Source organism: Podarcis vaucheri, assembly GCF_965113315.1.
Source record: "Podarcis vaucheri genome assembly, chromosome: 12".
NCBI lineage: Eukaryota > Metazoa > Chordata > Lepidosauria > Squamata > Lacertidae > Podarcis > Podarcis vaucheri.
Window position 1 is genome coordinate 2,015,907 of NC_138750.1, and position 24,036 is coordinate 2,039,942.

At 49.6% G+C, this 24,036-nt stretch overlaps 1 long non-coding RNA gene across 2 annotated transcripts in view; it reads right to left on the reverse strand.

Moving 5' to 3' along the window:
• The window catches only part of LOC309515247, a 284,278-nt gene that overhangs the window by 246,716 nt on the left and 13,526 nt on the right, over window positions 1-24,036 (reverse strand). The window contains exon 3 of one of the 2 annotated variants that reach the window (XR_014212356.1): window positions 21,298-21,681. The exons of the other annotated variant lie outside the window; for it this stretch is intronic. This is a non-coding gene — a long non-coding RNA (uncharacterized lncRNA). Of the gene's footprint in view, window positions 1-21,297; window positions 21,682-24,036 lie in introns of those variants that run through there. 2 annotated transcript variants of the gene reach the window in all.

The window sequence follows — 24,036 nt, forward strand, 5'->3', positions numbered from 1 at the left end:
GAAGTTCATCTGGACGGAGCAGGCGGAGCAGTCCTTTCAGGCACTCAAGCGTCTCTTCGCGTCGGAAGAGCAGCTACTGCATGTCAACCCCAGCAGGCCAATGAGGGTGGAGACGGACGCATCAGACAGAGCTGTGGGAGCAGTCCTGTTGCAGCAAGACCCGCAGGGGGCCTGGAGGCTGGGAGCGTTTTACTCCAGGAAGCTCAGCAAGTCTGAACAGAACTACACCATCTGGGACAGGGAGTTGCTTGCCATTCATGCAGCTTTCAAGGCGTGGAGGCACTTCCTGATCGGCGCCAAGCACACGGTGCAGGTCTGCACGGACCACAAGAATCTGGCTTCGGCTAGACACCCGCAGACCAACGGGCAAGCGGAGCGGGTCAATGCCATCATGCAGCAGTACCTGAGATGTTATGCGAATCAACAGCCTACGATGTGGGTGGATTACCTGCCTCTCGCCGAGTTCGCCTACAACAACACGAAGCACGTGTCCACGGGGGTCACGCCGTTCTTCGCCAACAACGGGAGGCACCCCAGAACCTTCCCGGGACTGGAAAGAATGGGGGAGGGGGAGCCGCAGACAGCAGATGCGTTCGCGTCGGAGTTGCAGGAGGTCCACGATCAGCTTCGGCGGCACCTGGAGCTGGCTAAGCACGCATACAAGGTACAAGCGGACAAACACAGGAGGGTTGGCGAAGAGATCCATGTGGGAGACTGGGTCTGGTTAGCAGCCCACGCAGTGCCGGCCAGGTCGTTGGCGAAGAAGAAACTAGGGCATAAACAACTGGGGCCCTACCAAGTCGAAGAGCAGGTCAACCCGGTGGCTTTCAGGCTGGCGCTTCCGGAGGGTTCCAGGATGCATCCGGTGTTCCACAGATCAGTGCTCACTCCCTACAAGGCACCTCACAGATTTCAGGAACCAGGAACGTCACCAAGTCCGCTCCGAGAGAGAACCGAGCAAGGGGGAGTGGCACAGGAGGAGCACATCAACGAAGTCACAGAGATTTTGGACTCTAGATGGGGGGAAGAGAGGGTAGAATACCTTCTCGCCAAGGAGGGCACCCCGGCCAGTGCCAACAGCTGGGTGCCGGGCTACGCTTTAGAGGAACCTCTGCTCAAAGAAGAGTTTCATGCCCTCTTCCCACATAGGCCCATGCCAGCAGACTTTTTCGACGACTGGCTTTTCATGCCCACGCTTTCAGCCAGCACGTTCCAGGGGTTCGACTCGGACGAGGAACCAACACAAGACGCCCGTTCCCCAGAGGGGTCACCCTCGGGATCTGCCTCAGAACCCTCGTATTGTTGGGACGATAGACCAGAGGAGCAATGGCGCAGGGAGTGGCTGGAGGGTCCAGGACGAGCAACGTCCCCAGAAGGAAACGAGGGAGAGACAGACATGGACGTATTCGGGGACGACCCGGGTTTCGAGCACGGCGGCACAGAGATGGAAGCGGAGGTGACCGTCGTCGACGAGAGCAGGGAGGAAGAACCGGAAGCCTTCAGATGGAGGCCCGCCACGGGAAGCGAACTGTATCCGACATTCGTCCCCCTGACACGGCAGCACCCAGCTCCCGCACCGGAAGGAGGGGAGGGGGGAAGGGGGGGCTTCGAGGGGGGATGGATGTCAGGGGTTCAGGAGCAGAGGCAAGGGCAAGGGAGGAAACAGAGAGCGAGGGGGAGGAGGCAGAAGAAAAGATGAGTGATGACGACGACCCGAGATCTCCGAGTCTTTCCAGTGAATCAGAAGATTCACAGAAAGGAGCACCAGTGGCCAGGGCAAGGGGGGAGCCTAGGGGGACACCCCAGGAAGAAAGGGCCAGAGGGGACTCAGAGGGGAGCAGTTGGAAATCGGGACCAGCGTCACCAACAGAGAGCAGGGGAGAGGAAGGGTGCCAGGTATCAAGCGCTGGCAGCTCACAACAGGAGGGAGGGCACGAGTCAGGAGTGGCCACACCTCCATCGGGGAGCGAAGAAACGGTCAGGCGGAAAGTGGAAGGTTGGGCGCGCGCGCCAAGTTCAAATGCACAGGAAGGTGGCGCAGTAAGCAGCCCGGAAAGGGAGCCAGGTCCTAAAGCCCGGCGCAAGGAGACAGGAGGGTCCGGGGGGTCAGCGTCAGAAGAATCCTGGAAGGAAGAGACCCCGGGGGGCAGAGGGACCCAGAGAAGAACGGTCAGGCGGAAAAGGTGGAGTAAGGCTAGGTTAGTAAGCTGGTGCACAGGGGGCGGAGACTCAGACGGAGCTTCGCCGGTCTAACCCATAAGACGTAGAGTTGCACGCAGCAGCTTGAGAATGGAAACTGTAACTCAATAAAGACTTTTACAAAGTGATTGCTGGCTAGCGTCATCCTCTGTGAGCTAGGATCTAGAAGCAGCTCTGACAGTAACCCAAACCCTAACCCTAACCCCAATCCTAACACTAACCCTAACCCTAAACCTAAACCTAAACCTAAACCTAACATTAACACTAACACTAACCCTTAGCGTAACCCATCCCTAACCCTAGCCCTAACCCGAACCCTAACCGTAACCCTAACCGTAACCCTAACCGTAACCCTAACCGTAACCCTAACCCTAACTTTAACCCAAACCCTAACCAGAACCCTAACCCTAATCCTAACCATAACCCCAATCCTAACCCTAACCCTAGCCCTAAACGCAACCCTAACCCTAACCTTAACCCTAAGCCTAAGCCTAAGCCTAACCCCAGCCCTAACCCCAGCCCTAACCCTAACCCTAACCCTAACCCTAACCCTCACCCTCGCCCCCGCCCTCACCCTCACCCCCACCCCCACCCCCACCCCCACCCCCACCCCAACCCCAACCCTAACACTAACACTAACACTAACCCTTAGCGTAACCCATCCCTAACCCTAAGCCGAATCCTAACCCTAACGCTAACCGTAACCCTAACCGTAACCCTAACGCTAACCGAAACACTAAACCTAACCTTAACCCTAACCCTAACCCCAACCCTAACCCTAACCCTTATCGAAACACAAACCCTAACTCTAACCATAACCCCAATCCTAACCCTAACCCCAACCCTAACCCTAACCCTAAACCTAACCCTAACCCTCACCCATCCCTAACCCTCACCCTAACCCTAACCCCAATCCTAACCCTAACCGTAACCCTAACCACAACCCCAACCCCAACCCCAACCCTAACCCTAACCCTAACCCTAACCCTAACGCTAACCCATCCCTAACCCTTAACCTAACCCTAACCCCAATCCTAACCCTAACAGTAACACTAACCGTAACCCTATCCCTATCCCTATCCCTATCCCTAACTCTAACCCCACACAACCCTAACCCAACCCCAACCCCAACCCTAAGCCTAACCCTAACGCTAACCGTAACCCTAACCGTAACCCTAACCCTAACGCTAACCGAAACACTAAACCTAACCTTAACCCTAACCCTAACCCCAATCCTAACCCTAACCTTAACCGTAACCGTAACCCTAACCCTAACCCTAACCTTAACCATAACCCCAATCCTAACCCTAACCCTAAACCTAACTCTAACCCCAACCCTAACCCTAACCCTAACCCCAACCCTAACCCTAACCCTAACCCTAACCCTAACCCTAACCCTAACCGAAACGCTAACCCTAACCCCAAACCTAACCCTATCCCCAACCCTAACCCTAACCCTAACCCATCCCTAAACCTCACCCTAACCCTAACCCCAATCCTAACTCTAACCCTAACCCTAACCCTAAATTTAACCCTAACCGTAACCCTAACCCTAACCCTAACCATAACCCTAACCCTAACCCTAACCCATCCCTAACCCTTAACCTAACCCTAACCCCAATCCTAACCCTAACCCTAACAGTAACACTAACCGTAACCCTATCCCTATCCCTATCCCTATCCCTATTCCTAACCCTAACTCTAACCCCACACAACCCTAACCGCAGCCCCAACCCCAACCCTAACGCTAACCGAAACGCTAACCCTAACCCTAACCGTAACCGTAACCCTAACCCTAACCCTAATCCTAGCCCTAGCCCTAACCTTAACCGTAACCGTAACCCTAACCCTAACCCTAACCTTAACCCTAACCCCAATCCTAACCAAAATAAAAAAATTCCTTCCTGTAGCACCTTAAAGACCAACTAAGTTAGTTCTTGGTATAAGCTTTCGTGTGCATGCACACTTCTTCAGATACCTTTCGTGTGCATGCACACTTCTTCAGATATCTGAAGAAGTGTGCATGCACACGAAAGCTTATACCAAGAACTAACTTAGTTGGTCTTTAAGGTGCTACAGGAAGGAATTTTTTTATTTTGACTATGGCAGACCAACACGGCTACCCATCTGTAACCCAATCCTAACCCTAACCCTAAACCTAACTCTAACCTCAACCCTAACCCTAACCCCAACCCTAACCCTAACCCTAACCCTAACCCTAACCCTAACCCTAACCCTAACCGAAACCGAAACGCTAACCCTAACCCTAACCATAACTCTAACCTTAACCCCAATCCTAACCCTAACCCTAAGTCTAAGCCTAAACCTAAGCCTAAGCCTAAGCCTAACCGTAACCCTAACCCTAACCCTGAATTGAATTGAATTGAATAAATTTATTACGGTCATAGACCAGAAGAAAGGAAAACATAAAAGGCAGCAATAATTTACAAGGGAATGATGGTGTCAGTTAAAAGTTGTAAAATTATACATAAAAACAATACACATATACACACGCACCCACCCACACACCCACACACACACACTCATATATGCACTACAGTATATGTATGGGCTTAAAAAAAAGGGGGGGCTTATCCAGGGGTCAGATCATTTACTTTTTTACAGCTAATGCCCTCCGCTTGATCGCGGCCGCAGAAAACTTGGCCACTTTCAATGTTACTTCTGGGTTTTTGTCTCCTAGTAGGATTTTCAGCCGCTGAGATTCAGATCGACCTGGAAATTTCTGAACGATAGGGGAGATAAACAGTAACCTGATATCCCCGTAAAGGTCGCAGTGTAACAGCACATGTGAAGCCGTTTCCACCTCCTTCAGACCACATGGGCAAACTCGTTCAGCATAGGGTGTGCCCTCGTATCTGCCCTTTAGTAAGGCAGATGGCAATACATCAAATCTAGTAAGGGTAAACGCCCGCCTATATTTTGCGATTTGTAGGTCCATCAAATATGGGGTTAGATTAAACCCTTTTCCATAGTCTTGGATAGCTGGATATTTATCTATCTTGCTCATATGGTCCTGAAGCTCTACATCTCCTATTCGCTGGCTCACCATCATTTTAGCCTTTTCAAAGCCTGAGGCTATGAGTTCTTGTGAGGAAAGCCCCAGGCCCCTCAATTTTTCATAAAGCGACAATCTCCATTTAGACTGGAACGGGTCTAGTAGAGTCAATGGAGCCACTCCCACTGGAAAAAATATGAGTTTTAGCCAGAAGTGAATCTTCAGGATCCATATCCTGGCATTAATAGGGAGTTGGCCAACCTCCAGCCTAACGGCAGTGTTAGAGACACAGGTAGGTAACCCTAGTAGGGAACGATAAAATTTAGTTTGTACAGATTCCAGGGACTTGAGTTTTCGACAGTTAAATATCTGGGTGCCATACGTCAATTGTGGAAGTATTTTTGCAACAAAGACCTGGGAGGCAGCAGGAACATATTGACCTCCTTTTCTGTAAAAGAATCTTATGATAGCTCTGGAAGATCTTTGCGCATTTACAATGGAATTCTTAATCTGATGGCACCAAGATCCCTTCTCATCAAAAATTATTCCAAGATATCTAAAAGATGTTACTTGCTCAATAGGTTGGTTATTAATTTTCCATTTATGTCGGAGTTTTATCTTGGAGAACACCATAATTTTTGATTTGGTGTAGTTTATTATTAGGTGTTCAGCTTCACAATACTCTGTAAGAGCTCGTAAAAGTTTTCTTAAACCCACACAAGAGAAGGAAATAAGTGCCGCATCATCCGCGTACAAAAGGACCGGGATTGGTGTATTATTTAGATTTGGGGAATGAGTACTTGCTTCCTCCATCTTTCCGACTAAGGAGTTTATATAGAAGTTAAAAAGAATAGGGGCAAGAACACAGCCTTGCTTGACACCATGGGAACTTTGGATTTCCTTTGATAGGTTCCCATAACGGTCGCATCTAACACGGATCCGGGTATTTTCATGTAGTCTACGGATAAGAAGCAAAAGACGTCTATCGATGTTTGTGACATTTAGTTTTTCCCAAAGTCTGTGCCGGGGTATCGAGTCGAAGGCTGATTTGAAATCTATAAAGGCTACATAGAGAGAGCCTCCTTTCTTTGAGGTGTATTTCTCCACTAGATGTTGCAATACCAATCCTTGGTCTAGAGTTGATCTATGTGCCCTGAAACCAGCCTGGGCTTCCTTTAGGATGTGCTCCTGTTCCAGCCAGTCCGCAAACTTTTCACGTAAGTGAGTTGCATAAAGTTTGCTGATGATGCTTAAGAGACTGATTGGTCTGTAATTGGCTGGATCAAGTTTACAGCCTTTCTTGAATATGGGAACGATGATTGCCAATCCCCAGTCCTCTGGTATTATTGCTGTTTGATCTATGCTGGTGAAAAGGGTGGCAAGGACTGGGGCCCACCAGTCAATATTGGCTTTGAGAAGTTCAGGAGAGATGTTATCTGCTCCCGGGGCTTTTCTGTGTTTGAGTGCCTGAATAAGCCTCCTAATCTCCGCGACCGACACCGGAGGCCACTCATCACCTGCCGCACACTGTATTAGTGGCTGTGTCAAAGGCAGAGCTGAATATGAAGATTGGAAAAATGCCTCCCAAGTCCCTGCAGGTATAGTATACTCCACTTCTGAGGAAGTAGGTCGCACTCCATTTGCTACCAGTCTCCAGAAGGTGGCCGAATCTCTCTCTCTGGATGCATCTATTAGGCATTTCCATTCTCTTTTCTGTGCCAGGAGTTTTTTGTTTTTGATCAAAATTTTGTAATTCCGTTTATCTTCAAACCAGCCCGTGGGGAGTTGGGGTAAATTGGCAGATCTATAATTCTTGTATTTTTTCAGTAAATTTAGCTTCATATCCTGACATTCTTGATCGAACCAGGGTTTGGAGTTTTTATATACTGAGGATTGCCTACTTGGCCTGTTCCTTTTTTCCTTCAGGGGATCTTGAAGGAGTAAAATTAGCTCCTGAAATAAATTTATCTTTAATTCATGGCTTGAGGAAGTTATAAGGTTTTCTCTCTTAATGAGGAATTCCTTTGAGCATAGCCTATTTGAAATTTCCTTATGCAGTTCATCTGTCCATCTAATGCGCGAATATCTGAGCTCCAAAGCTGTAGGGCTCGAATGCTCGATTTTTTCAGCGCAGGATAAATCCTTTCCCGCAGCTACAAGTGCACTTAATGGCAGATGACCACTGTCTAAGCGCTCTTCCACTTTACATTCCAGAACTTTGTTTTGAAGATCATACGACACGATTATATAATCAATTGTGGAGGCGCCATTGTTAGATATAAATGTGAATTCTCCGACCTTCTCCCCCTCTGTGCGGCCATTTAATATAACCAGGTCCAACTTATTGACCAAGTGTAGTAGGCATAAGCCGGCATAATTGCAGCCTTTATCCTTTGAGATTCTAGCTGGTATTGGGTGGGTTTCCTCTATAATGGGGACTGTTTCGTGGAAATGGGCACACAAAGCCTCATCAGAATGTCCAGTTCTGGCATTTAGGTCACCTGCCACCACTACAGAGGCATCAGGAAATTGATTTAGTAGATGGACTTCCGGGTTGGCGCGATCTGGAAATGGCGGATTCCCTCCGAGCTCCGGAGGGAATCGGCTCAGCGGTGGATGGGTCTTTGCCGTGCCGGCGACACGGGGACCCTTAAAAACCGCAGGCGCGGAAGCCTGCGGACTGAAGACTCGGCGGGTGCCTTAAGCGCCCCCCCTGATTCGCGAAGAGCCTTTTTAAAGGCTATGGAGGGGATACGGGGGACGGCGCGGCACTGAGAGTCGATCGCTACCGCCGCTGAGCGAAGCCGCGAGCCATAACTGGAGAGCGCTGACTTCCTTCCTTGAAATTTGGACTGAAAAAAAGAACCCGTGAGTAATCTGGAACTGAACTTTAAAAATTTTACCTTCTGAATTTGAGACGACCGGGGGGTGTGCTAAAAGGAAGTCCCCACCCCCCCCTTGCAGACGATCCAGAGCAATGATATAAGAGCTAAGCTGGAGTGCCTACCCTGTAAAGGGCGAGTTTCAAAAGGTCAGTAACTTCCAAGATTTGAAAAGGCAAATTTGAGCAGGAGAGTGGAGTGTTGGAAGAGACTTCGTTTTGTTGTACACAACCCTCCCTCCCGGGCCCGGGAGCGACCTGCTTTGGAGCCTGTATAGAGGAGCAGAATTTGACAGCTGTCAAAGCTGTCAATTGGACTGTTAAAAATTGTTATTTAAGATCTCTCCGGATTAAAAGGAGTTACAATTGAATCAAAATTGTTGGAAACAAAGAAACAATAACAGGACAGAGGATTGTTGGAGAAAAGAACATTAAGTAACCAGATTCCCTCTAGGGGGAATTCTGTGGAATTACAATGGCTGTGGGTGGAAAGATACTGAGAGAAATCGAAAGGATGTTTTCACTGGTGGGAACTTTACAGGAGCAGACTACAGCTATGAGTAAACAACTGATGACCTTGAATTCTGAAACAAGTAGTTCTGCTGAATGTAATGAGGACTTGAGTGAGAAAGAACCCACAGCTGAATTCGAAATAATAAACAAAGAAGAGGAGAAGACAAAACAAGAAAGAGAACAAGTTAAGTGGGAAAACACTAACCAGAAGCTGACATCTGGAGAACACAAGCAAGGAGACTATTGGATTAAGTCCATTTTAAGCCTACGAAAGATACAGAAGACGAAAGTGGAGGCCCCGGGAGTTTATGGAATTCAGGAACTTGAAATAAAGAAGTACAATTGGGGCCTCCACACAGACTTTGATTTTGATTATCATCAAGACTCAGGCCTTGTGGAAATTCTGCAACAGTTGTCTCTAAATATGGGAAGAGACTATGGACTGATTGGATTGATTGTGAAGGAGCTCTTTCGAGACTTGATGACCGACAAAAAGGACTACCAACAAAACCGGCGGAGAGGGACTGAAAGAGATTTGAGGGCCTCGGACGTGCGGAATCCAGGCTAAAAACTGTTATTTTGGACATGTCTTGGGAAAAGGACGCAAACCGGGGATGGGAGGGAGGGAAGCATTTAAACTCAAACAACACTCAAGACCAGGGGGTTTAGTTAATAAGAAAATCATTCAAGAAAAAATGAGAAATCGACGGAAGAGAATTGGGGTCCAACTTAGGGAAAATTTATTTTTGTCTTTCTTTATAAAAGGATTAATATTAAGATGAAAAGGAAATGCTAACTTGCTGACATAAATCTGGGAATAGGGAGGCAAGGGTGGGGGTGGGGGGAAGTCAAGGACTAGGGTTAGAAAATAAGATGTTGGGAAATTGTACATGTTTGTCGTCTTTTATGTTTGTTTTGGTGTTTTGTGTTTTGTTTTTGTCTATATAAAATGTGAAAACCCAATAAAAATATTTTTTTTAAAAAAAGGAAATTGATTTAGTAGTTTGTCAAGATACTGTTCTAACTGAGCCCAAGTATTTCTTATCAATCTTTTCTCTCTTTGTGGAGGTAGGTATACATTAATCAGTAGCCAGCTGTGGGTTCTCCACTGTACTTGCACAGCTGTGGCCAGATGGTCTAGTGGGTCTAGTTTTTTAAATGTGGCCCTTAGCCTTGTTGAGATTAAAGTAACTAACCCACCTTTAACTCGCCCCCCTCTAGTACTTAAAAGACCTGGGAGGGAGAACGCAGAAAAACCATTTAACTCCACTTCACTTGTGCTCCAGGTCTCCTGGAGAAACGCAATGTCATGTCTCTGGATATATTTAGCAAAGGATTGGTCAGAACGCCTCTTTTGCCAACCTGCAATATTCCAAGTTAGCAAGGCAAGGTTGCACGTTGTCTTGCCAAAAATTGATCTTAGTCAATTTGCCTTTGAAAGATTTTTTGGGCCTATCTTTTTATCTGTTAGTTGGATTTCATTCATTTTGGCAATGTCCATAGATGTATTATCGCCCAGGTACTCAATGGAATCAGTTGAAGGGTGCAGCGTGCTAACGTTAGTGATCAGTACTCCTTTTTTTGGCGAGTCCACCTTGAGGTGTTCTATTTGACTGGTGCCAAGTTCATCCTCATCCAGGTATCTCATGCTGGTCCAAGAGCGCGTTGTGGTTGCCATAGGGATGGTTTCCTTCTTAGATGGTAGGTTGTTGCTGACCCTTACGCACTGTGTTAGATCTGTTGTTGTCAGGTTTATCTCTGCAGCTGCAGAGGTAATATAAGGGTAGTCTTTCGTGGTTGCCATAGGGATGGTTTCCTTCTTAGGTGGTAGGTTGTTGCTGTCCCTTACGCACTGTGTTGGATCTGTTGTTAACAGGTTTATCTCCGCAATTGTAGAGGTATTATAAAAGTAATCTTTCATGAGGTCTGTCTTAGCTTTTTCAGAGAGGTTCTCTTTCTTCAATTGGTCCGTTGCCGGTTCTTTCTCTCTTACTTTTTCCTGAGCATTCATCTCTGTTAACTTATTTCTAAGGGTCTCCAGTCTTCTCAAGATCTCAGATTGGGCAAAGAAAGGCAACAATCCAAACTGGTTTATTAATGCCTTTTCTTCTGGATAGAAGTTATCCATCCCCTCATTAGGCAATCTCATCTCCTGTCTTAGTTTCAAGGGCCCTTGCTCAGTATGTTCCAGTTTGTCTTTTGAGTGTCCTCTCTCCTCCTTTGGTTTACAAGTAAATCTTATCTCAGCTGTCGTAAACTCATCAGGGAACAATTTCAAACATGTGCTGTTTTCGAAAAATCTTGTTACCGTTATCCTTTTCTTTGACAGCAGATGTCTTGATCTATATATATATTTAGCCAAGTTTTGATCTTTGAAGGAGGCAATCACTCGCAGAGAATATCCATTGTAGAATATGAAATCTACTGAGGTAATGTCATTTAATTTTATTTTCCCTGGCAGCATATCATCTAAAATATTCACAAAATGCACCGAGCGTTCTTCCTGTGTAAGGAAGCCCTTTGGCTTCGGGTAGTTAAGAAAAGCTAACTTCCTATCTGCCAACATCAGTTTCCATCCTTTATCCTGGGGCAAGTCTTGCCCTGCTACTGGCTCATCTTGAAATCTGCCATAATCAATAGTGTGGGGTGAGTCTTCTTTAATATTTATGGATCCTTGGGGTTTCAGCATAGAGCACCCGGGTAGTGATTCCGTTTCCTCACTTGTTTTATTAGGCAGCAATGATGTTTCTTTCAAAGACTTCAGCTGGATCTTTTTTCCTGGATCCACACTGTTGTTCTCTCTGCTGCCATGTGTAGCAGGTTTGTTAGAGTTTGTTTTTGATTTTGTTGGAATCAGCTTATATAGTCTTTTCCAGCATACTTTGCATGCACGTCGGTTCGTAACAGATTTCCTTGCAGTTTTTATGTTCTTACTTTTCTTTTTAGTTTCAGCTTTCTTCTTATGGGATCTCTTACTAATGCCTCGCTTCTTTTGATTTACTTCGATAGGAAATTCAGTTTTAGGGGCAGATACATACAGCCCTATGTCCTTTCCTTGGTGTAAATGATTTTCCGCTGCTGATCCTTGTGTGCACTTGCTGGTTACTGGTTGCTTTGTATATTCTGGCTCTTGAGGGGTGGTTTGTGGATCAGCACCATGAGGTTCTGAGCCTTTAGCTTGGAGGGGATAATTTTCCACTAATGTCAGGAGCAGCCCATTTGTTATTAAGTATTTTTTCATAGCTGCCAGATCCAGATTTATAGAGAGCAGCCAGTCCTGAGGATAGCAATCATTGTTTTCCGTCTGGGAGCCCATAGATGAAGTCTGGGGTTTCTGGGGGTTTCGGGTTTCTTCCTGTAACTCTGAAGATAATATCTCAGCCAAGACTATTTCATGGGCCAGGCTCATTGTATTTCTATTTTGGTTGTTATTCTCTGTGTCCTGTATTCCTCTAGAGAAGGTTGAGTGATCTTGAACAGCAGAGGGAAAAGGAAGAGCCTCATCCTGCTTCAACTCAGCCATCTCAGCCATCTTTTGCTCATTTCCATTTCCATTTCCATTTTCGTTGTCCCTTGTGTGTAAAAAGTATTGCGTGATTTTACTCTGTTTCTCATAACACTCCTGGAACAATAGACTTGTCACTATCCCCAGGTCCCTACGTTTCTTTCTAGTAAGTACCATTTGTAAATCTTTGTCCACCCAGCTATGGGCTAAGGTCCAAAATGAGGCAAGATTTGGGATAGCTGTTTGTGATTTGTAATTTGATAGCTTATAGTTCAGAGCGTAACACGGAGTTGGCAATAAATCAGCTGTCACCCGTTTTCCTTGTTGTCGGTCAGACTTGAGAGGGGTGGCATCGCGGGGAGCAAAACCCTCCGGACATCAAGATAACAAGGTAACAGGGTAGCAAAGGAGCTCTTTTTTTTTTTTTAGAAGCAGCAAGTTAAAAGGACTATTAAACTACTTAAAAACTCTGGAGGAGTTAAAAAATATTATAAAGGGAGTTTCAAAGGTTGGCTCGGTGTCGAGCCTATTTAAAAAGCAGATTTAGAACTTGCCTCAGATAACCTCCAGAACTCTGCAGCTAGCTCGGCGGCCATCTTTGCACACATACTGTCAGAGCTGCTTCCAGATCCAAGCTCACAGAGGATCACGCTAGCCAGCATTCACTGTATAAAAGTCTTTATTGATTTACAGTTTCCATTTCCAAGCTGTAGCGCGCAAATCTACGTCTTATAAGCTAGACCGGCGAAGCTCCGTCTGAGTCTCCGCCTCCTGTACACCAACTTAATACCCTAGCCTTACTCCACCTTTTCCTCCTGACCGTTCTTCTCTGGGTCCCTCTGCCCCCCGTGGTCTCTTCCTTCCGGGACTCTTCTGACGCTGACCCCCCGGACCCTTCTGTCTCCTTGCGGCGGGCTTTAGGACCTGGCTCCCTTTCCGGGCTGCTTACTGTGCCGCCTTCCTGTGCATTTGAACTTGGCGCGCGCGCCCAACCTCCCACTTTCCGTTTGACCGTTTCTTCTCTCTCCGATGGAGGTGTGGCCACTCCTGACTCATGTCCTCCCCCCTGCGGCGAGCCGCCTGATCCCGATGCCTGGCGCCCTTCCTCCCCACTGCGCTCTGTTGGGGATGTTGGCCCCGGTTTCCAACTGCTGCTCTCTGAACCCCCTTTTGTCCCTTCTTCCTGGGGTGTCCCCCTAAGCTCCCCCCTTGCTCTGGTCACTGGCACTCCTTTCTGAGAATCTTCCGATTCACTGGAAAGACTCGGAGATCTCGGGTCGTCGTCATCGCTCATCTTTCCTTCGGACTCCTCCCCCTCGCTCTCTGTTTCCTCCCTTGCCCTCGCCTCTGCTCCTGAACCCCTGACATCCATCCCCCCTCGAAGCCCCCCTTCCCCCTCCCCTCCTTCAGGTGTGGGTGCTGGGTGCTCCATCGGCCTGGGGACGAATGCCGGATACAGTTCGCTTCCTGTGGCGGGCATCCAGCTGAAGACTTCCGGTTCTTCCTCCCTGCGTTCGTCGACGACGGTCACCTCCTCTTCCATCTCTGTGCCGCCATGCTCGAACCCAAGATCCTCCCCGAACACATCCACGTCCGTCTCTGCGTCGGCCGCTCCCGGGTCCGTCGCTCGAACTGGACCCTCCAGCCACTTCCTGCGCCACTGCTCCTCTGGCCGATCATCCCACCAGTACGAGGGTTCTGAGGCAGATCCCGAGGGTGACCCCTCCGGGGAACGCGTTTCCAGTGTCGGTTCCTCGTCCGAGTCGAACCCCAGGAACATGCTGGCGGAAAGCGTGGGTGTGAAAAGCCAGTCGTCGAAAAACTCGGCTGGCATGGGCCTGTGCGGGAAAAGGGCATGAAACTCTTCTTTGAGCAGAGGTTCCTCCAAAGCGTAGCCTGGCACCCAGCTGTTGGCACTGGCTGGGATGCCCTCTCTGGCGAGAAGGTATTCTACCCCCTCTTCCCCTCATCTAGAGTCCAAAATCTCCGTGACCTCGTTGAGGGGCTCCTCCTGTGGTACTCCCCCCTGCTCGGTCCCCCTCCGGAGTGGAATCGGTGCCGTTCCTGGCTCCTGAAATCTGTGAGGAGCCTTGTAGGGAGTGAGCACCGATCTGTGAAACACCGGATGCATCCTGGATCCCTCCGGAAGTGTCAGCCGGAAGGCCACCGGGTTGACCTGTGCCTCGACTTGGTAGGGCACCAGTTGCTTATGCCCCAGCTTCTTCTTTGCCAACGATCTGGCCGGCACTGCGTGGGCTGCCAACCAGACCCAGTCTCCCACGTGGATCTCTTCGCCGACCCGCCTGTGTTTGTCTGCTTGCACCTTGTATGCATGCTTAGCTAGCTCCAGCTGCCGCCTGAGCTGATCGTGGACCTCCTGCAACTCCGAGGCGAACGCGTCTGCTGCCTGCGGCTCCCCCTCCTCCATTCTTTCCAGTCCCGGGAAGGTTCTGGGGTGCCTTCCATTGTTGGTGAAGAACGGCGTCACCCATGTGGACACGTGCTTCGTGTTGTTGTAGGCGAACTCGGCGAGTGGCAGGTAATCCACCCACGTTGCAGGTTGTTGGTTTGCATAACATCTCAGGTACTGCTGCATGATGGCATTGACTCGCTCCGCTTGGCCGTTGGTCTGCGGGTGTCTCGCCGACGCCAGGTTGATCTTGACGTTCAGGAAGCCCATCAGCTTCTGCCAGAAGTTCGAGATGAACTGTCACCCCCGGTCGGACAGTATAGATCGCGGCAGACCATGAACCTTGAACATGTGATCTATGAACAGTTTAGCGGTTTGTTCCGCCGTGGCCACCTTTGCACACGGAATGAAATGCGCCATCTTGGTGAACAAGTCCACCACCACTAGCACTGCTGTCTTGCCCCTCGAGCTGGGTAGATCCGTGACAAAGTCCAGGGCCACTCTTTCCCATGGTTCGAACGGGGTTTGCAGCGGTTCCAGCAGTCCGGCCGGCGGTCTGTGCACTGGTTTGGCCCTCTGGCAGGTGTCGCACCTCGCCACGTAGTCCGCGACTTCCCCTCGCATTCTGGGCCACCAGAAGTCTCTAGCGACTAATTCCATCGTCTTCTCCTTGCCAAAGTGCCCGGCAGTGGGCACGTCGTGCAGCTGCTGCAGCACCTTGGCGCGAAGTTCATCTCCCGGTACGTAGATGGCCCCTTTACGGATGAGCAATCCATCGCGCACCTGGAACTCGTCGGTCGCCGCCGTGCCCCTGTGCACCTCTGCCATCTTTGCTTGTGCAAAGGAGTCATCCTGCAACGCTCGCCGTACCGCATCCAGGTCAACTGTTGCCGAAGCGCACGCCCACACTGTCGGTGCGAAGATGTGCATGGCCGCCGCTGGTGTCGCCTCCTCCAGATACTGCGGTTTACGGGATAGGGCATCCGCCATGACGTTGGTGTCTCCCGGGACATACTCTATGCGGAAGTCGAAGTTCGCAAAGAACTCAGGCCAACGTATCTGCCTCTGGTTCAGGAACTGCGCCGTGCGCCAGTGCTCCAGATTCTTGTGGTCCGTGCAGACCTGCACCGTGTGCTTGGCGCCTATCAGGAAGTGCCTCCACGCCTTGAATGCTGCATGAATGGCAAGCAACTCCCTGTCCCAGATGGTGTAGTTCTGTTCAGATTTGCTGAGCTTCCTGGAGTAAAACGCTCCCAGCCTCCAAGCCCCCTGCGGTTCTCGCTGCAACAGGACTGCTCCCACGGCTCTGTCTGAAGTGTCCGTCTCCACCCTCATCAGCCTGCTGGGGTTGACATGCAGCAGCTGCTCTTCGGACGCGAAGAGACGCTTGAGTGCCTGAAAGGACTGCTCCGCCTGTTCCGTCCAGATGAACTTCTTCTTCTTGGAGCTGAGCGTGTCTGTGATGGCCGCCGTTTGCATCGCAAACCCCCTGATAAACTTGCGATAGAAGTTCGCAAAGCCGACAAACCGCTGGACCTCCTTCCGGTTGCACGGGCTTTTCCAATCCAACACCGCGCGAACCTTGGCGCTGTCCATGGCGAGCCCCTTGTCTGACAACTTGTAGCCCAGGAAATCCACCTCCGTCACGTCGAACTGGCACTTTTCCAGCTTGGCGTACAGCCTATGCTGCTGTAGCCTGCTCAGCACTTCCTTGACGTCTCTGTCGTGATCCTGTTGCGATTCAGAAAATATCAGGATGTCATCCAAGAAGCAGACACACGTCTTGTAGAGGAGCCCCGCTAACACGTGATGCATGAAAGCTTGAAAACAGTGGGAGCCATTTTGTAGTCCAAAAGGCATAACTCTGTATTCGTAGGTGCCTAGGGGCGTGAACATGGCTGTCTTCCACTCATCTCCTTCCCGCATGCGAATGAGGTTGTACGCCCCTCGCAGGTCCAACCTGGTGAACACGCGGCCCTTGCGTACCGTCGCGAGCAGGTCGTCGATCCTGGGCATGGGGAAGTCCGATGGCTTGGTCATGCTGTTCAAGGTCCGATAGTCCACTACCAGCCTTTTTTGGGGCGTGTCCTTCTTCTTAACAAAGAATACAGGACTGCCCCCCACTGCCTTGGACTCTCGGATGAAACCGCGCTCCAAATTATGATCTATGAACTCTTTGAGTTCCTGTAGTTCGTCCTCAGACATGGAATACAGCTTCCCTTTTGGTAGCGCTGCCCCTGGCAGTAGGTCAATTTTGCAGTCATATGGTCTGTGGGGGGGTAGCCTGTCTGCCTCCTTCTCGCAGAAAACCTCCAAAAATGCTTTGTGGGGGATTGCTTGCAGCGTCCCCAGCTGCAGCTGTGCCTCCTCCTCCTCCCCCTCCTGCCGGGGCAGAATGCAGTGTTCAGCGCGATATGATGAGCCGAAGACCAGCTGCCGCTGGTACCAAGCCAACGTCGGACTGTGTCTGTCCAGCCAACTCATGCCCAAGACAATAGGCGTGTCCGACAGTCTGGTGACATTAAAACTGATGATTTCCCTGTGATTTCCAAGTCGCATCACCATTGGTGGCGTTTGCTTCACCCCCTGCCCCCCTAGCAGCTCCCTGCCATCCACCGTGACGACCTGCAGGGGCAGCGTGGCAGGCAGCAGCTGTATAGCGTGTCTATCGACAAAGTCCTGCCCTATAAAGTCCGCATTGCTTCCTGAGTCAATGGTGATTGGCACGTCCATGGTGATTCCATTGGGCAGCTGGAGCGATGCGGTGAGCCTCACTACTGGTTTGGGCGGGAGGGGGTCTGTGGGCTGCAAAATCTCTGGGGACTGCTTCACTGACTCGTCTGGCTGGGCCCCAGTGCCTCTGTCTCCAGCCAGACTCCGTCGTTTCCCTGCTGTGAGTCTCCGTGCTGAGTAGCTGCAGTCACCGTTGCAGAGGCTGCATTGAGCTTGTGGATCCTCTGGGGACACTCTTTTGCCATGTGTTGAGGACTTTCGCAGAGGTAACATTTCCGGTTCCCTCTAGGAGGCTTCGCTTTGACTGCTCCCGGCGCTAGGGCTCTGGTTGCTGACTGAGCCCTAGCACCGCCAACCTCCATAGGTTCCGCTCCCCCTCCTGGTGGAGGCGTGGATTGCACACGCGCTGCTTCTCTGGGAACGAAGGAAAACCCTCTCGCTGGTTCGCGCCCTCCACGCCCTTCGTCCCTGCTCCATGGACGTTCCTCCAGCCGCACCCCAACCGTCAGCGCCCTCTGAACGACCTCCTGCGTGGTCCGGGGTCTCTCCCCCCTCGCAATTTCGTCTTTAACCGCTCCGCTCAAGCCTTCCCAAAACAGGTCTCTGACTGGAGCCAAATCTCTGTCCCATTCCAGGGCACTGACCAGTGCAAAAAAGCGGGCATGATACTGCCTTACACTGGCCCTCCCCTGCTTCAGTCCGTGCACCTCTTTCCGGGCAAGATCCACGTCTATGCTTGATAAAAAGCACGCATCCATCGCTTTAAGGAAGGCATCCGCACTTTGGAGCGCTGGATCCTTATCTCTCCACAAATTGCGCAGCCATGCTTTAGCATCTCCATGCAAATGGGACATGATAAACCCCACATTCTCTTGCTCATCTCTAAAGTCCTTGTCCAGCAGTTGCAGCGCACACTGTACATCTGCTCGGAAGTTGGGGTACTGTTGTAAATTCCCATCGAAGTGAGATACTAGACCGCCTGCTCTTCTCCCCAACCCAATTCCCTCCGGTTTGGGTGTCAGTTGCCCTTGCTTCGTAAGCATTTCCAACCTGACCTGGAGATCCTTGTAGGCGGCGGCTGCTTCCCCCTCTCTCTTCCTGGATGCGAGCACCTCGGCATTCAGTTGCCTCACTGCTTCTTGCAGATCCGCTATCTGCTGTTCAGCAGTCATCTTGTCTGCCGTTCGTGAGCTCGTGAGTAGGCACCAGTCTTCACCCCTTTCTGCTAGGTTTTAGGTGCCAAGATTTTTTTGGAGACAGAGCTTACTGTCAGAGCTGCTTCCAGATCCGAGCTCACAGAGGATCACGCTAGCCAGCATTCACTGTATAAAAGTCTTTATTGATTTACAGTTTCCATTTCCAAGCTGCAGCGCGCAACTCTACGTCTTATAAGCTAGACCGGCGAAGCTCCGTCTGAGTCTCCGCCTCCTGTACACCAACTTAATACCCTAGCCTTACTCCACCTTTTCCTCCTGACCGTTCTTCTCTGGGTCCCTCTGCCCCCCGTGGTCTCTTCCTTCCGGCACTCTTCTGACGCTGACCCCCCGGACCCTTCTGTCTCCTTGCGGCGGGCTTTAGGACCTGGCTCCCTTTCCGGGCTGCTTACTGTGCCGCCTTCCTGTGCATTTGAACTTGGCGTGCGCGCCCAACCTCCCACTTTCCGTTTGACCGTTTCTTCTCTCTCCGATGGAGGTGTGGCCACTCCTGACTCATGTCCTCCCCCCTGCGGCGAGCCGCCTGATCCCGATGCCTGGCGCCCTTCCTCCCCACTGCTCTCTGTTGGGGATGTTGGCCCCGATTTCCAACTGCTGCTCTCTGAACCCCCTTTTGTCCCTTCTTCCTGGGGTGTCCCCCTAAGCTCCCCCCTTGCTCTGGTCACTGGCGCTCCTTTCTGAGAATCTTCCGATTCACTGGAAAGACTCGGAGATCTCGGGTCGTCGTCATCGCTCATCTTTCCTTCGGACTCCTCCCCCTCGCTCTCTGTTTCCTCCCTTGCCCTCGCCTCTGCTCCTGAACCCCTGACACATACGCTTCCCAGTCTCCGGATGCTGGGTTGAACGGCGAGAAGCTGCTGTCGGTTGCCATTCTGAGTTCCTTGGGTCCCAGAGCTGAAGCCTGGCTACACGGTGCGAGGCAGCGGTGCGGAAGGTGGCGGTGCTGCAGTGCTGTGTGTGGTGGTCAGCTCAGCAGGATCCCACCTTCGTCGCCAGTGAAATATACTCAGAGTGGATTTCATGCTCTTTATTCAGCTCATAGTGGTGAGGAGGTAATGAAAATCCCCTCAAAGTATCTGCTTTATATACATTATTTACACAATGGGCTGCACGTGATTGGCTAATTCCGGAATTCTCCTGTAGACCAATCAGGTTGTGGATTCATAGGATCATAGAATCATGGGTCAGCAACCATGGGGAGGGACTCATAGAATCATAGAATCGTAGAATTGGAAGGCACCCCAAGGGTCATGTAGTGCAGTGCAGGATTCGCAACTGAAGCTTCCATATAGAATCAATAGTTCAGTGCATTTCCCCATGACCAACAAAAGCAGAATATGGCTGTCATTTTATATACACTCCTAGGCACGTCCTACTAAACTTAAGTTTTACTCCTGAGTAAACATGCACTGCAAATCATGTGCATTCTTAATTTATAGAGAAGTTTTAAAAATGTACAATTTGGATTGGAATAAGTGGGGAGCAGAATAGGGCAAAGTATTTATTCATGCTGTGCATAATGAATGCATGGTACTAAAAAGCCACAGGATGTGCTCATGGTCACTGGCTTATAGGGGAATCATAGAATCATAGAATCATAGAGTTGGAAGAGACCACAAGGGCCATCGAGTCCAACCCCCTGCCAAGCAGGAAACACCATCAGAGCACTCCTGACATATGGTTGTCAAGCCTCTGCTTAAAGACCTCCAAAGTAGGAGACTCCACCACACTCCTTGGCAGCAAATTCCACTGTCAAACAGCTCTTACTGTCAGGAAGTTCTTCCTAATGTTTAGGTGGAATCTTCTTTCTTGTAGTTTGGATCCATTGCTCCGTGTCCGCTTCTCTGGAGCAGCAGAAAACAACCTTTCTCCCTCCTCTATGTGACATCCTTTTATATATTTGAACATGGCTATCATATCACCCCTTAACCTCCTCTTCTCCAGGCTAAACATGCCCAGCTCCCTTAACCGTTCCTCATAAGGCATCGTTTCCAGGCCTTTGACCATTTTGGTTGCCCTCTTCTGGACACAGTAGTAGATAGGTAGCCGTGTTGGTCTGCCATAGTCAAAATAAAAAAAATTCCTTCCAGTAGCACCTTAAAGACCAACTAAGTTAGTTCTTGGTATGAGCTTTCGTGTGCATGTATCTGAAGAAGTGTGCATGCACACGAAAGCTCATACCAAGAACTAACTTAGTTGGTCTTTAAGGTGCTACTGGAAGGAATTTTTTTTATTTTCTCTTCTGGACACGTTACAGTTTGTCAGTGTCCTTCTTGAATTGTGGTGCCCAGAACTGGACACAGTACTCCAGGTGAGGTCTGACCAGAGCAGAATACAGTGGCACTATTACTTCCCTTGCTATACTCCTATTGATGAGGCCAAGAATTGCATTGGCTTTTTTAGCTGCCGCGTCACACTGTTGGCTCATGTCAAGTTTGTGGTCATGGAGGAGTGGTCTGCCCAAAGGAGAAGTGATAGATCCTTGTACAAAGGCAGTATGTCTCTGAATTCTAGTTGCTGGGGAGCAACAATTGGGGAGGGCTGTTGCTGGCTTTCCTGGAGGCATCTGATTGGCTACTGGAGGAAGAAAGGCTCTTGGCTTTTGGTCTGACCCAGCAGGAGGTTTCTTGGCTTCTTATAGCACATAATTTGTAAATCACATTTGCACCCCCAACCCCCCACCCCGGTTTTAGCCTTATTCACTTATTTGGTCTTCTGTTCTTGCTCAAATACTATGTGGTATCTGGCCGCCCTACTACAAAGTAGTACTACAAAATCACACATTACAAAGATCACTAATTTTCTATACTGTGTCTAGAGATTTATTTATTTGGAACATTTGTGCCTCGCTGTTCAGCCAACAAGACCACCAGACAACTTAAACGCAATCAAAGCAAGATGGTCCCTCCCCACAGGCAAAGGGGGCAGGGAGGGAAGAGGAATATCAAATCTCAGTCACAAATCACTAAACAGTTGTTCCTATGTTGACCAGCTGGCACAGTTCAGGGGCTGGAGGTGCCTGAAGGAGCTGGGCCTCCAGCAAAGCTCTCCCACTGATGGCTGCCCCAGATAACAGTTGTGGGGAGAGGAGGCCTGAGGGAGCTGTCCTGTCACAGCAGAGCCAGTGGAGGGAGCTCTGCTTCACAGCTCTCACGGAAGTACTGTAGTTTGGATACTACGAGCTACTCTGCAAAGCTGAAAGCAATTGCTCTGTGAAATAAATAAAAAATTCAGCGTGTAGAAATCCTTTCACTATGTGTCTGTTTTGTATTTAAAGCTTCACAGCCACCAAGTGCTAATCAGCTTGAAGCATGCTACAAGTCTTTCATAACATTATTGATATAAGTTGATACGGAACGGGGGGGGGGGCAATGTCTTCTTCACTACAATATATTTGCTCAATTTCTCTAGGACTCCATCACCCCTCCCCTGTCCTCCATAATCTCTCAAGTAATACTGTCAAAATCCTGTTACAATGTATCCACTCTGTTTCTGCTTTTGCTCTATAGTACAGAGTGGCTTAGAAATCACTGAAATCTTCAAAAATTGATATAAAATCAGCCGTGGTTCTGATCTGCTCGTTCTCGGTGCCATTCAACTCAGTTCCCCTTGGACTCCATGATGCTGTCCCCACTTCCATAATCCCCAAAGTGGCAGGTCACGTACGCAGGAACTTCTTAATCCACCCAGATCGTTTTGTCAAGCTTTCCTCTAGGCAATATCAGGTGGCAGACGATGCATATCTCTGACCCATTGTCTTGCCACCACCGGTACTCAATACATGTGTATCTATGTATATTTCTCACTCCGCATGTTCCCCCTCCCTCATCCGAAATGTTAATTAATGTAACTCCACCTTTTCATAATGTATTCATGACGTGTAAATTATATTCATGATGTAACTGGTGAAACCCAACCTTCCCATAATGTATTCATGACGTTTCATGCACTGTACTCTGGGACACGGAGGGAACTTTAAAAGTTCATGTCACCCCTTTCTCGCTGTTCAATCTCGCCTTGAACCTGTTGCGCAATAAACTTGGATCTTCTGCAGTTTGCTCCTGCGTCCGGCTGAGCTCATTTTCTTCCGCAGGGACCCACGGACTTAGTCCGATGAGCTGGGTGGCAGAGTAACCCCGCACCCAGATTTTTGCCCTAACAGTTGGCTGCCCAACGTGGGGCTTGCGGTTCTCCCAAGCTGCTGACTGGGGGCCCCGAAATCTTCAGCCGGCTCCAGGCCATTTTGCCTGGGAAGATCCTTTTGGACCCCCAGCCATCTTCTGGGCGGTAATCGAAAGCCCTAGGAGTTCAACCGGGGAGCAAAAGAGGGATCCAGCCGGCTTATTCATCGATCCCGGGATCATCATAGAAGACGCGTGAGTATAAGGAAAAAGGAAAATCCAGTGCACTGGTGGGAAGGGGGTGGAATCTCCTGGCAACTGAATTCTCTGCCCTCCTCTCTATCGCTCCTTCTTGCCTTTCTCTTGGTCCCGTTAGTGAGAGAGACCGTGGACCGCTGCTCAACCCGAAAGGGGGGTTCTGAGCTCTATCTCTTTTCCTTAAAATCTCCAGCCAGCCGCACCAATTGGGAGTCCGAAAGTAAGACGGAGAGACCCGACTTGAAAGATAGCCGACTTCCCGCAACGGGCATCCCAGTTGAAAGCAAGGGGTTGGAGCTCTCTTTCCGAACTTCCCGAGCGCCCTCACCGAGGGGGCAGGAAGGGGTCTGGCTTTCTATCCCAATCCCAGCCGCACTGGTCGGTGCCACGTAAAACGTGTATCGTGCGTGAGCCCGCTTCCAAAAGCAAGGGGGATTTTCAGTTCGAAATTCTATCCAGGGACCACCCGATCTGGCACTGCATGGCGCGAGCGTCCAGTAGGGCCCCTTTTCCTGAGATGTGACGATAGATAGGAGGTTGCCAGGAGGGATAGCCCATGAGGAATTGGGCAGGACCGGCAGAGTGGAAAGAGACCCCAGGTTATAGGAAATAAGGAAATAAGGAAATAGGAAATAAGGAAATAGGAAAGGGAACGCAAGGAACCGGATAGCTAGAGCTCTCTAAAACCCACTAAGGAAGTTGCCAGGCAACTAGAAGCCCCTTCTCTTCTTTACTATACTTCCCTGTACTAAGCATACCAAACCCCTAGACATACCAATCCTAATCAACCCCTCTCTTTCCCCCTTCTCTATCCCAGACACCCCCCCTCAAAAAAAAAAAGGAAAAAGCAAAAAAGCAACAACAGCAACGCATGCATCTATAAAGGGGTACCCAGTCAACCAAGCGTTGTGAGCCCTGCCAGTTTGATTAACTGGTGGTGTGTTTAAAGAGGCAAGGAGGCTCATAAAACCTGGCCCAACTCCTTGCAATAACCAACTAAAGGATGATAATATATGTTTACATGTTGTCTGTTATGTGTGTTGTCTGTTAATACATATATGAGAATATGTATGTTTACATGTTGTCTGTTATGTGTGTTGTCTGTTCCTTCTGTCTCTGGCAGACTGTCTTTCTTAAGTGTGCATAGTTTGAACTGCAAGCTTGCTTCAAAATTTAAATCTAAGGA